Here is a 14,655-nt window from a genome sequence, read left to right on the forward strand (position 1 = left end):
CCACAGCTAGAGGATTGTCAGACAAACAGTTGATTTTGCATCCAGCATAACTGAGGTATGGGAAAGAATGGGTAAAGGATCCTCTAACAGCAAATCTGCCATGGGTGGAGAAAGTTTCTGTTGTGTCAGAAGCTGCTTGACACAAGGCTGCTGCCTCCCCCGCTTCACTTCTGATTTCTGTCTCTCCTCCTTCTCCAAATCCCTTCCTTCCCCAGGATGAACCTAACAGCAACAGCGATTTTTGCAGAGCTAGTCCAAGTCAGGGCTAAAAGCTTCCAGGAGGGGTTAGGAACAAGCAGCTGGGGCTGCTGGCAGGGCTTAGAGGAAAATATAAAAGAATAAAAAAAACCAGTTATCATTTGTATAGGGCTGACTGGCTACTGTTTAACATCCCTACCTGTGACCAGGATGATACTAATATTAAAACCAGGAACATCAGTGATGGCAAGTGCCTGGAAAACATTACATTTAAGCAGAAAAGCTCTTAGAGGATCAGTTCACAACATCTCTCTGACATACAGCTATCAGGCCAGTCAGAGTACCTAGATATATGAAGCAATTGAAAGGACACATACTGTAATTACAGGGATATACAGATATGCACGTTTCAACCTTAGCTTCAGAGCAATAAATCTTTGTTAGGTAGATAAATCTTTGGTTGGTAGAGAGGCCTCTTGCAGCTGGTTCCTGTAAAGTAAATGTGCTCTCACATTAATAAGCTTTTAAAGTGAATAGCTCCATTGATTTTGGTCGGGTTCCTTGCAAAAGTGAAGATTGTAAGGTTTCTTCAGAAGAAATCTGACCAGGACACACTTTTTACAATGTATTTAAGGCACATTTGCATTAATACTTACAAACTTCTCCAAACTGGGGGTTCAGTGTGTTTAATTTTCTTTACTAAACCAGTGTTCTAAAACAAACAGCATTTTTCTATGGAGCAGTCCTTGATAAATTTACTGCCAGCAGGTAAGATACGATGATTTTACTACCTACCACACAAGGGAATAATTGTGCCAATACTATTCTTTCTTGCATCCTGCATTTCCTGCACTGAGGGGTTAAAAATAAGTGCACAAAGTTCACAAAATGCCAAAAAAATGAGGTTATGTATCTTCAGGGTTTATCACTGTGTAGTCAAAGGATTGAATTGATCTGGTTTTTAGTTATACAAGTGGTTGCCTTAGCCATGGCAGAATTGCCTACGAGTCCCAGGTCCATTTCAGACTGTAACATCTCTGACTGGCACTCAGTGGGAGCACCAGAAGAAGATGCAATGACCACAGATATACCCAAATGTTTTGCCAGTAGTCACTCTCAGCTAACAGCTGGCTTGTGCTCTGGAAAACTTAACTCTGAATGTTTGTCCTTCTGTAAAAGTGTTATCCTTTTAAAAATTCCTTTGCCTCCAAAGTACTGTGGCAATGGTATCCTCAGGTTAATACGTAATGCTAAAAAGTCCTTATACTGACTTTTAAATTTCTTTTCTAACTGTGAAGGGTAAGAGCAATATTTAACCTACCCCTCCCCTGCCATTTTTCTGTGCTTCTCTCTTTGCCAGGATACTCATATCCATCTACCTCTCCTTTGCATGGAAACCTTTTCACACTCCCAACCATTTTTGTTACCCATCCTTGTTACCCATTTATTTCCCCCACACTTACGTTCAGGTGAGCAGGTCTAGCTCAACGATGGCATAAACTATTTCCTAGCATTCTCTTGCCAGTCTATATGCAGGGGATGCCATTCCTCTTATCTCTGTGCCAACAAACTCTCTAGACAGCCTGTGACCCTGAGGGGCTTAGTAGGGGCTATTTAGACAACACAAATAATTAACCCTTAACCAGCTGAATCCTGCAAGTCTAGCCAAACCCAGCAAGGATTAAATTAAACTGAGTGAGATTTGGGAGGCTCTGTGGCTTGCAGGATTGGCTCTTTTTTCCTTCTGAAGTACTTTCCCAATTAAGCAGCAGTTCAGAACAGGCTGTGAGATTTGGATCATTATAGGTGACAATCCTTGGGAGCTCTGAGGAAAGGGCCGGAGGGAATAGTCCCCTCTTTCACTTGAGCAATGAGGTGACTCCCTTGGAAATCACTTCTTTTAGTGCCCTATTAGTATTCTGACATGCTGCTCATCCTATTAAAAATTGCCTTGTCACTGGTGCCTTTACTAACTGTCATAAGCATGGATGGGGCATTAACAGGCAATTCATTAGCTCTGCTCTGCTCCAACACTCTGAAGTTATCCGCAGCTGCTGAGGGAGGTTTCTTCTATACAGGACAGATCTGCCCCAGAAACATCCATAAAAATGAATGCACCTTTATGTTTGTAGCCCAGGAGCCACAGCATTATTCATCCCAGTGTTGCCCCCAGAGGAAGATGAGGTGTGTTTCTCCCCTGAGTCAGAAACAGGTGGGGAAAGCCATGAAGCTAATGGGACTGTCAAGGATGGGCAGGACAGGGACAGAAAAGTGTTTCAAAGAAACAGCTCTTCATCCCAAAGAAATACATTTTTGAAAAAGATTCCTGGAGAAAAAAAAAAAAAGGTGCAGAAAAATATTCCACTTGACCTGGGAATCCCATTTAATTAATCCTTCTTCTTTTAGAGATACTGATTGTTGGTATTTTGTCAATTAATTTTGATGGCCTGAATTAACAGTACAGCTAAAGACACAGAAATGTTACTGCCCTTTTCAAAGATAAAATGCCAAGGAAGTATGTGGTAGCTACTGTTTAAAGATCTACACCTCCTTTGTAGTTTTATTAGAGCTCTGGAAATAACTCTGTTCACATTTATAATAATAAAAATTTCCAGACAAGTGCCTGGAAAACTTTACATTTAAGCACAAAGGCTCTTAGAGGATCAGTTCACAGCAACTCTCTGACATACCACTATCAGGCCACTCAGAGTGCCTAGATATAAGAAGCCATACCAATTTTTAGTTTCTTTTTGTCTTTCAAGTTAATTTACATTAATTCTGATCCTAAAGTGAAATTTCTTCTATTTGTTTCTCTTTTTAAGGCTGTGGTGCCTTGCACACCTCACCTGACTCAGACCAGCCCAGAAGGCTTATTTATATGTCTTCTTTGGTTCTGTTTTTGTTTCTATGGAATATAATCTGTAGGAAATCTGCATATGCCTTTTTATTTGAGAAGAGGAAACTTCTTCAGTGAGGCATTCTCTGTGCTTAAGTACTTTAGAGAACAGAGTATAAAAGCAGTTACATAGAAGCACAATCCAGAGTCAACTGAAACTCCTGGAAATCTTACTGGTAACGGCTATGAGGCCTCCTCTGCCAAAAACACCATCTCAGCTCTCTAGCTGTAACAGACCATACACGGGGGAAGCAACCTTCACCCTCTGCTCTGCAAGCATAACTCAAAAGGAGAACTGTGGAGAAGATCATTTTGACATGATGTGGGATTAACAGAGCTAATCCAAGAAACCAGCATATGTAAAGGATTCTTTGGGTCAGATAAATTCTCAGTTGAGGATCATTTCCTTTAAAATGTGCTCTCCTTTCCTTTCCAGGGTCTGCATTTCTAGGTGCAGACAAAGCATTTTCTGAGGCATCATTTAGCCATTCACAATTCTGCAAGGGGGTAGGCACAGGTTTACTCACAGCAAAGTTGAACCTCAGTCTGCAATGGACTTTAGAGTTCATCACAAAGAACATTAGAGAAATCAGTTTCCTGCTCTTTACCTTGGGAACGAGGAACACTGTTTTGGGACCTGGCTCCTCACTAGACACCATAAATAACTACACACAAAGCAGAAAAAATCCCACTTCACTATTTCCATGAGTTAAGCACATACTTTAGGAATAAGTTAAACACTGTTAGTTTCCTGTCTCCTACCAATAAAAGGGGACTTATTTGATGTGTGATCCATACTGGTCTACAACAAAGCCACTCAATTATTACAAAGAACTGTTGGATCATGTTAGCAAAATCCACCAGCTGACTGGCTCCAGGTGTGTTGGAGCTGTCAGATCCTGTGTGCTGGATCCCTGCAGGGAATCACAGCCTGGAGGACAGAAACCTCTCCACAGGACTGCCCACAGGAACGAGAGCTATCCCATGGCAGGGCCCTTGGCAAGGTCATTCCTTTGGAGATCTAGTGTGCTACTGGAGCAGCGCTGCAAGAGATTCACCTGCCTGCAGCAGGTGTAAAAACCCTCGACCCCACAAACATTGGCGTGACTACATCGAACACCACCCAACCCAGCGGACCTGCACTGCCATTTCCAAGTGTGGCAGCACTGATCCCAGAGATTTGCAGGGGCGTTTCTACCCCTAAATCACACACTGCCAACACTTGGCTCCTTAATTCCTTCTGAAGTGCTCAGCTGACACCTGGCGGCTGCAGCCCATATGGCCCGCGGGCGGCGGGCGGCGAGCGGCTGGCCATACGGGCTGTATGCGGGTCTGTCCTCCTTGGGTCACAAAATGTGTCTTTTTCAGCAGAGAAACAGCACACGCTACGGACAAAAGAGCCTGGTTGAGGAGGGGCTGTGCCGTCCTCCTTCTCTTCAGTGTCCTGCTGGGAGCGGCTGGTCTTTCTTTTCCTCATTATTTACCAGCAGCGTCTGTAAATAAATAAAAAAAAGAAAGAGGTTTTTCTCGGAGGTGTCAGGGTGATTTCTCCCTGCTTTGCGTTTGGAGCAGTGTGTAATGAGGCTGGTTGGCTGTCCTCAGCCCAGCTGGGTGAGTGGCAGAGCCTGGCAGAGCTGGCTGGCACGTTCTGGGGACATCACGAACTCAGGTGATTGCCAGACTCTGAGGTGAAGTTACAGAGGGGCCTCATCTCTTCGCTCACGCGGCGTTTCATTAAAGGACTCTGCGCCCATCAAGATGATGGAGCATAGGCCAGCGTGTTGGCTCTGCAGGCTAATTAGTCTCTCAGACCTTCTGCTCCTCTGCAAGTCCCAGCCCGGCTGGGCAGGATGGGGCTTTGTGTTGCTCGTGTCGAGTGGCCAGGTTCCACATCTGTGGTGCTGGTATTTCGCTGGTCTGTGGGGCTCTCATTTGGCCTATAAACCGCAAACATCTGCTGGGGTTATGGTCGGCTTGTTGGCTGATTTCAGCAGGGGTGGTGACCTGCTGTACTAGTCAATCAGTTCTGGAACAGCAAACTGGATGCAATGCGGAGGAGTTTGAGAAAGCAGGAAAAGCACTCAGCCAGTGAAAAACAAAAACTAGGTAAAAAAAAAAAGAAAAATTGCTGTGGAAATGGAAAAATGCTGCAGCTTAATAGCCTAGACAAAGCACACAGTTGAGCACAGGTGTCCTTGGTGTTTTCCACACTTTCTCTCCCTCGATAGCTAGATATTATTTTTTAATGCTTGTTGACAATCGAACGTGTTAGTTTATCAACCCAATAAGATAAGCAAAAATCTAGAGTCGCTTAAGAGGAAGTAAATTATGAGAAGAAAATGTGCCTCACGCCTACACTGATTAAGTACTCTTAATTTGATTTAGTCAGGGAATAGTTTGTTTTAAAGTGATATAATGGCAATAAATTCACTGTAATAGCCCAGATCGCAATGACGTCTTCAGCTGTTAATACGAGTGCCATGTGCGTCTCCGAGAAATGTCATCATAGTTTGGCAGTCTGAGGAATGACGTAAAAGAGACTGACCCTGTTCTCCATCACAGCAGTGTTGGCTGGAAGAATTTCACTGACCATTCCCTCTAGTTACTTTGGATTAACACAGATGGAAACTGAGATGGGACTGGTCTGTCAAAGCTCTCAGCCTTCATCCTCATTTCTTTAAAAGAGAAGTCCCTGCCACTGCTCTGATTTGCCTTTCTCCTGTGCCAGCGCAGATCAGGACTGGTTCTGGAGGAATCATTGGATTTGTACTCAATGACAACAGAGCTGACCTTTCTTAAGTGAAACACACATAGTTCTTTCGGTGTAAATTCAGTTTAGATGCAGGAGTTTGGGTGAAGAACTGTCAAAGCGACTTATCCCACCAGTTGTTCTATAGTCTCACTGGGCATTTATTTCCAGGGCAAACAGGGCAGTACATGCTGAGAAGGCATGGATGGAGCACAGATCAGTGTAAATAATATGTTAGGCCTGAACTGGACCAACTTCTGCTGCCAAAACAGACTCTTTGTTCAGGAACTTGGTCCAGTTGAGACTTCCAGCAAACGAAAGTATTTTATAGTGCAACCTTGTAAACTACTTAAGGATTTTGAAAATAAACAAATACAAGCAAAGATACTTTTCCTGTTCCTCAATGTCTGGTAATTTCCCCATGAGCATGGATGGCCGAATAAAGATCTCTTTTCTCATGGTTACATATCCTGCTATTTCGGGGATGTCACTCACTGGACTGTCTCACAAAAAACACTTAATGAATCTCCCCTTGGGTTTGCATTCCTGAAGAAAGCCACAGTTGCATGGATTGCAACTCATGGCAGCTTAACTACTCCTTGAGGCCGTGCATGCTTACCCTGCTGGACAACCTCCTCAAGTCTCCTCAAAATACACACAAGTGCTCGATCCTCTTAGAAGCCCTTGAAAAACCCAGCTGGAGTATCCACTGGCACATGTCTCTCTGGACAGGAGCAACATAAGGAGACTTCTGTAAAAAATAGTCTACAAACCTGTGAGCTTAATGGATGGTGAAATACATGATCTTTTTATTAATCAACCATTGTAAGTATTAGAGTAGGGAATAAAAATTTCCATTAGATTCTATATGGTGGGAAGATTATTGCTTTCTATCGAATTCTCCTGGATTTTCCCGTGAGAGCACACGTGTCTGACTGATAGTGTGTGGCTATCAGACGCAAGGAAAATTATCTAATTTATAGCCAGTATTGAGAAAGCTACCAGCAGCAGAATAAAATAGTTCTCCATATGGTACCGTAAAGCTTCCAAAAACTATAGTTAAAGAAAACAACAATGCTCCTAGAGAAATTCTCCTTTCACATATCAAGGAAGGGGTTACAGCAGCGAGGCTGGTAAAGACTTACAAGAAGGAACGATGTCTTTGATTGTCTTAGATGAATTTATAGCTTTTATGTACAGGATTACAAGTATTAGATGCATCTTTGTGCTAACAGGGCTCATGTTTTGAAGTACGAGAAAACTCTACAGTTACATTCTGTGGAGGCTTCCACAGTTTGCCAAATGGAAAAACATTTGGAGGTTTGGAAAAATCTTGCACATAAATTACTAAAGGCACGAAGCGCCTGAAAGATGGATGAAATCAGAAGCCAAGGAAAAGCAGTGCGTGTGCCAAGGAACAAAAAAAAACATGTAATGATTTCTTTTAATGACTCTCCTGCAAAATGGAGAGCAAGCTTCCAGGGCATGTCATATTCTCATAAAAGCAGCTTGCCTGGGTGATGAGAAATACCCTGTAAGTGGTCAGACTGAGACCCAATTTTTCATCCTTTCTGCACGTAGCTCTCCATTGATTATGTTAAGTGCTACCCACTGGTTAAAAACACAGCAAGCTCATTGTCTCTGCCTGTGGCAAAGGGCAGCTACACACTTGCTAATTTCCTGATTTATGACACCCTATAGAAGGAACTGAAAGTGGGCACAAGGCGGGGACACACACACACACTATTAGAACAGAGGGAGATCAGGAAGTTTGTGATAAAGAAAAGGCAGGCTCTGGTCTGACATGTAATCTCTCTTTTGGCTTGAAGTAAACCTGCTCCTTCAAGGCTATGCCATCAACAGGGCCTGGCTCAAGTTTCACCACTAAATCTGAGTCAACAATCTCTAATCTGGACACCGGGCTCAGGATTCAGGCTCAAATTGCAGTTGGAAGCAGACAACAGGGACACAGGGAGGTGGGGGCCAGGGGGAGTGGGGAGAGGAGGAAAAAGACTATCTTTGTTTCTCACTTGATTGTCCACATAAGGCTGAACTGAGGTCATGTGTCATTTTATTTTATTTTTTTTGTCATCTCCGAGATAAAACTTTGCGCCTCTCTGGCCTTGAAGTTGCCTTTCTGACACTTATATTAAGTACAGAAGATATATGTCCCAGAATGGGGGACATAAGTTTGTGGAGCAGCTCAGATTTGGAGTTCTTTTCATCTTTCTGACATGTGATACCGTGACATAAGCTGCCTGCAGTGGGGTTGCTATGCAGATATACAGTTTCTGAAAAGTTACACCAGGAAAACTAAAACCTACCGATGGATTTAGCATTTCACAAAGAAGCAGGATAAAATGTGTGGCAGTTAGACTCAAAAGCTAAAAAAGGTGAATTAAACTTTCATGAAAACACTCTCCCTAAAAAAAATAAAAATAAAAGGATCAATAAGTATAAAAGTATCTTGTTGCATTCCTGGTCTTTGGGCTCCTGGCTTAATCCCGCTACTGCATATAATAAAGGAGACCCTGTGTGTTTAATGGCAGGGATGGAAAGAAGGGGAAAATACTTGGGTACTGTTCCTCCTAATTTCACCATCTTCCCCCCTCTTTGTTGCTGCCTTTGCCATGATTTTATTTTGAAAAATAAAGACTAGAATAAAAAATATGTTGTCTGAGGCTTCCAGCCAAAAATGTGCCAGCACTTTCCCTTCCCACACCCCCCACACCCCTCCTCAAACTCCTTAGGCCAAAAGCCTTAACAAAAGCTGTTTTCTGTTTGGAAGATCTCCGGGTCCTTCGCTCTCTTTCCTAACCCCTAACACAGGAAATGATTTTATAATTCGTGTTATTAAGGAATTCGACTCACTCTCCCCCTCCTTCCCACCCGTTCCCTGGATGTCGACCCACAAGAAGCCTGTGGGCTGGCACCCGTCCTCTCTGACCCGTTTGTGTCAGCTCCTCTACCTGACCCTGCCTGTAAATCACCTTGCTGGACCTCTCGTGAGGGTGTGCAGGCAGCAGCCAGTTCTCCCCAGCATCCAGCTGTGCCTGGGCACTTGCTTAGCCTTATGCTGAAAGGTACCTGTTAGCTCTATAGCAGGATGCTCCTGAGTCGTGTGTGTGTGCCAAACATTATGTCTCACATAATGCCTGTCATGCCAAAGACCATGCTGGCCACTGGGATGCAATAAATCAATCTTCCTTGGCAAAAATTGGAAATCACATCTCGTGAGGTACTCCAGAAGGAGAGGGCAGGTAATGTGGGGGCCCAGCACCACGCAGCACATGTGGGGCAGAGCTGCTGGTGCAATCCTGCCAGCCAGGCACATTACCCTGCTCCAAAGCTGACAGGGTGGTGCTGCCAGCACTGCTGCCCCAGGAAGTTCTTTGGCCACCTGCCCTCCCTGCCCTGCTGTGCTGAGGACAGGGGCAGCATGGAGAGCTGCAGCACGTTGAGGTGGACCATGAGAGCTGTTGTAGGGAAGGCTCCCTTTGTTTCCGAGATGGGCTCTGTAATGAGTCAGTATTTACTGCAGTCACTCTAAAGCCATTTTGGGAGGAGAAGCAGTTGCCCTTGTTCCAGGAAAGAGCCTCAAGCACTAACTGGAGGGCTGTGCTCCCTCTTCCCAGCACTGTGGATGTCATATTCGCATCTCTTCCCTGAGAAGTGAAGAGAACCTCTCCTGCCTTTCTTGGCATAGCTCATGTCCCAGCAGACAGGCTGGGAGAGATTGTATCACACCGATCCTGGCCTGGGACATGGGAAGGAATAACAGCCTCTCTCAACAACTTGTTTTGCGTGTGCCTATGCTTGATTTCTTCAGCTGAAGGGGAATGAAGTCAGGTCTCCTGGCGTCCTGGCAAACCCCCTGAGGACAACGTTTTACTGCAAAAGAAGGCAGCATTACTTCTTCCTCAAGCCTTCTTCTCTTACTAAATAGGTCCAGCAAGGTCCTTCAAAGGAAAAGCTGGCCTGCTGAGAGGTGGGAATCACAACATCTCTGTCCTCAGCTATCTTATCAGACAATGTTAACCAAGCTTTCCTTAGCAGCTTGGGCAGTGTCCCACCTGCAGTGTGGGCTGCCCAGTTGCCAGAAAGCCACACACAGGAGGCACAGGAGAGGCTGCCCCTTCTCCTGGGACAGTGAGGTGCCTGGGCTATTGATGTAGGGACACACAACTTTTAGATGCTTACATCACTTGTAAGGAAAGGTCCTGGTCAGTGCACCTGGCTGCCTCTCTGTGTTTTGCATATGCTTGGAAAACACTTCAGCAGAGCAGTGTGTGAAGTGGCTGAGATACTTACCTGCCCCAATAGATCGGTGGTGCTTCAGAAAGCAGGGAACAGCTTTGAGAAAAGAGACTGTCAGCAGCCCAAGTTACTTTTTTTTTCTTCCTTGTGGTTGTGTCTGTTTCTCACTGTGTCACAGAAGTTCAAGTCCCAACAGGTCTTGATTGGCCAAGACGACAGGCTGAGGAGCACCCCCGTATGAGATACCCTGTGTCCCCTGGAGGTGCTGCAGTGTCATCCAGACAGCTTCCTCTGAGAGGCTGTGCTCCCACCATTGTTGGAAGAAAACAGCCAGGAGCTGCTGTTCAGCTATGTTTTTCACAGCTCTGTGTGTTTTGCTGGTGCATCCTATGCTTTGTGGAAAATGTCCCAGTGTTGCTCAAGGTAGCAGTACATTTCTTTACCCAGTACCACATAAATGACAAGTAAAATGTGTGCAAGCCTATGTAAAGCTGTTCTACCCATATCAAAATATTTGAGAAGTTATCTTTTATGCATGAAGCAGGTTCAACTCAATGCCTGACTATTCTCCCTCTGCTGCACGCATGCGTGGATACTGCCTGAGTACCACCTTTCCTTACTCAGGGATCCCAAACATCAAGTCAGCTTTGGGTGGGAGTGAAAGGCAAACTTACTTAAGACACCGCTTCTTTTCTGAGTTACACCTCTGTAAATCCAGAGCAATTCCAGGGGAACCAACCTGAACCAGCATCAGCAAATTTGCTCTTAGATCAAGCACAGAGTGTTTGTTATAGTTGTTATTAAATGATGCCTTTACATATTCCAGGACTATTTTTAAAACAAAGGCAATGAAGTTAGGGCATCCAGTTCTATATATGGACACTCCAAATGGCACTGAAATGCCTCATGCATGTGTTTGGCTGAGTGTTGATTTGGGTGTCCAAATATGGACCTCAGAATGGGATATCTTACTTGGATAAGCATCCCTGTAAATTTGGCTCACAGCACTTATTTGAACAAAGCAAATTTATTTCTATCATTTAGCATGGAAAAAAGCACAAATTGTTTTCATTTTGTGGGACATCCTTATTCACGGAATTGAGCCACTCAGATACTGTCATGTGTAGGAGTCTGGAAATAAAGAAAGTCATCAAAATCATCTAAGACATCACGGGAGTAAATGAATGCAGAGTGTTTGCAGCACACAGACCCCTCTTATCGCAAGGGCAAAATTCTCGCTGACAGCAAGAATTTAGTGCCAGCAGAAGGACCCATGCAGCTTAATCACAGCAAACTCCCCCTGTGCCCTGGCAGTGTGAAGGGATGCGTGCAGGGCCGGCTGCTCAGAGACCTGAGGCAAAGCCACCTCGCTTTGCTCATGATCTGCATCTCAAAACTGTCCGTGTGCAAGAGCTGGAGCGATGGCTGCTGCACACAGGAACCTTCCCCTGTATCTCCCAGTGCATCAGGATTTTCTTTGTCTGGCTCCTTGATGGCGAGTTCTCCAGGGTAGAGCTTGGCTTGACTATTAGGTCGTAGTGTGTAATAAATAATGTCAGCAGTGAGCAAGTGCTGCTCTGCAAGTGCTTGCTGGATTCCTGTTAATTGTGGAGGACCTTTACATCCTTTGTGTAATTTCATTCATTTTTTTGGCATTGTACAAGGGATAGAATTGGCCTCAAAATAAAGCAGGTTTCTCTTGCATTATGTATCGCACCATTTGGTCTACATTTTCCTCAAGGTTTATGTGTACTTAGATATTTCTTCCCAGATATGCAGCTGGAGATATTTTTAAAATAGCAAACAATGAACTGATTCAGCTGTCCAGAGCAGTTGTTCACATTTTGAATTTTGGGGTAAGTTGTTCAGAAAGTGTAAGGTGGGCAAATTTTCAGGAAAGCTAAGGTAAGTTAGTGACCATTGGAAACGTGTGAAGCCAGCTCCAGCCCAAATCGCTCTCTCTGCCTCTGCTGTCCTGATGATTTTTGACAAGCTGATTCCATTTCTGGGAAAAAAAAACCCAGTTCACCCAAGAGAAAGATTTCTTTAAAAAGTCTGTTGTTTTTCAGAAGAGTGAAAATGTGTGCTAACAATTCTGGACCACTGACAAAAGCAAAATCAATACACACGGCCTTGGTTTTACAGCCAAGTTCAGATGAATAAATAGAGATGCAGCAAGCTGTTTACTAGGGAGACAAGCTTTACTCTATGTGCCCTTCCAAGCAGGCATGCTTAGGCTGTTGTTGTTTGCCTTACATGGCTGGTTAATGAAATCAGTCACACAGTTCCAGAGCCCACTGGACATTTGCAACCCCTCCATCAGCAGCGCTGGCCGAGAGCTAGGAAGCAAATGCTATTGTGTGAGATAGAGGTCTGGGGGCATTTGGGAGAAGTTTGGTGCTTTGAAGAACCTTTGATTCCAGGGGGAGTTCATGCACAGAGAAGCCCCATCCTTACAAAAGGGAGGCAGAACATGCTCTGTACACTGCTCCAGATGCAGTGTGAGCAAACTGTGCTTGCACAGATCCCCTCAAAATGAATGAAGCTGCAGCCAGGGTATCTATCCAGGGCTGTTCTCCAAGATCAGGAGCCATCTCTGCACTGTGCTAAGTGCAGCCTTTCTCCCCATGCCTTAAACACTGCAGAAACTGAGATATGTCAAGATGGAAAGGACATAAATAGAGATTTAGAGAACACTTATACATAATTTTCTGAGACTTCAGATTGTGGTGTTTTTTGATCTGTGACTAGGCAGGTAGAGGAATGAATAACCACATGCACAAAAGGGAAAAAAATAATAAAACAACAGCACATTTAAGTGCATTTTTTTTTCTTGGAGATTTATTTTGTTTTAATAAATCTGACACCAGTCAGGGAGAGAGAAAAGCGTTGCAAGCCCAAAAGGAAAGCAGAGCACACTGAGGGTGCTTCAGATTCTTGCTCTCTTGAAGATGTTCCACCAGTATGTCTTTCAACTCTCTCCCTAGACTCAGGAGTTGTTGGATTCATCCCCACCCTCCCTTTTTTTTTGTTGCTTTTTTTTTGTTTGTTTGTTTGTTTTTTTAAAAAGCGAGCTTACTCGCCCGGTGTGATTTCCAAGCTTTCACAGCTCTAATAAATAAGGAGCACCTGTAAAACAGTAGCTTGACTGAAGTGAATCTGTACAAAGGAAAATATAGAAATACAGTATATACATAGTGCTCATAGTGCACCATCACTACAAGGCTCTGGTTTGGCTGACTCTGCTGCTCTGCTCCCAACACCACTGACACAGACACTGCTCCTGCAAACTGCTCCTCGCTCCCCTGCAGCAGCCTTATAGAAAAGGTGTACTCTGAACACTCAAGAGTGAACAATTGCTTTATTCGAGTTAGTAAACAGTTACACTGAATCACAAGGTGATCTGAAATTTTTTTTAAGTTTTTTTTCTTTCTTTTTGATTTTTTTTTTGTGGGGTTTTTATGGGGGTATTTTTTGTAGATTTTTTTTTTCCTTTTCTTTTTTTTGGTGCTTTTTTTTTCTTTTTTTTTCCTTTTATTTGTCAGAATGGGATACTCCACAACTTTCTTACCAATTCAGTGCCAGTATAACATGCTCTAGTGTACTTTTGGACTCTTGGCTACAACTGTACAAGTGCACACAAGTAAATTCTACCCTGTTATCCTCCACCCACTGATTGAGGATCAAATTGCACATTTCTCTTAACCATGACAGGAGAAAGCAAACAGTGAAACAGAATCATGGGGGATCTTTCTCACTTTACCCTTGTTTTCATTGGTTTGTCCATACCATTCTAATTATCATGAAAGGGCTATGCATATGGAGAGATTGTCTCACTGCCTTCCTGGATCACTGAAAACCATCAGGGTTGAAATTTCATCCAAGTCTTTCGTGACGCCCAGCAAATATTCCCCTCAGATTATTTTACACCTTGAGGGAATTTTGGTCTTTAGTTCAACACTCTTGCTCTGTTCCCAAATGGGGCGCTATTTAGGGGAATTTAAAGAGAAAGCTGAGAAGAATAAACATTTACTGAGTTCTCTTGGCATTCAGTCTCTGAAAAACCACAGTATAAACTATTCATGCTGCTTCTTACATCTGTCAAATCAAAAATTAAAAGCCATAAAAGTGTAACACTGAAAATATGGCATTAGAAAGGATAAAGGTGGCCTTTGTAAAAATAACAAGGAAAGTATATTAGCCAATAAAATATTCTAACTCTTCATTTAAAAGTGCATCATGGGTAGGACAGAGATGACTCTGAAGCGTTGCTACTCCAGTATTACCCCTTTCCCCCATCAAAACTTGAATAGGTCCAAAACCATACAATGCAAATCACGATTCTTAGTGTAGCAGCAAAACCACAGCAGTTTTTCAAAGGAAAAAAAAAATTAAAAAAAATTTCCATATCATTGTCCAGTCTCAAATATCTGAACTTCGAAGTCAGTGAGGGAAAAGTACCTATGTTGGTCCATGTGGTTTTTGAAACCAGGGTGAAAAATCCCCCTCAGCAAGAAACCAAGAGGAAAAAGCGTTCCTTGGAGGAGAAGAGGGG

This window comes from Acanthisitta chloris, unplaced genomic scaffold (genome assembly GCF_000695815.1).
Source record: "Acanthisitta chloris isolate BGI_N310 unplaced genomic scaffold, ASM69581v1 scaffold5731, whole genome shotgun sequence".
In the NCBI taxonomy this organism is placed as follows: Eukaryota; Metazoa; Chordata; class Aves; order Passeriformes; family Acanthisittidae; genus Acanthisitta; species Acanthisitta chloris.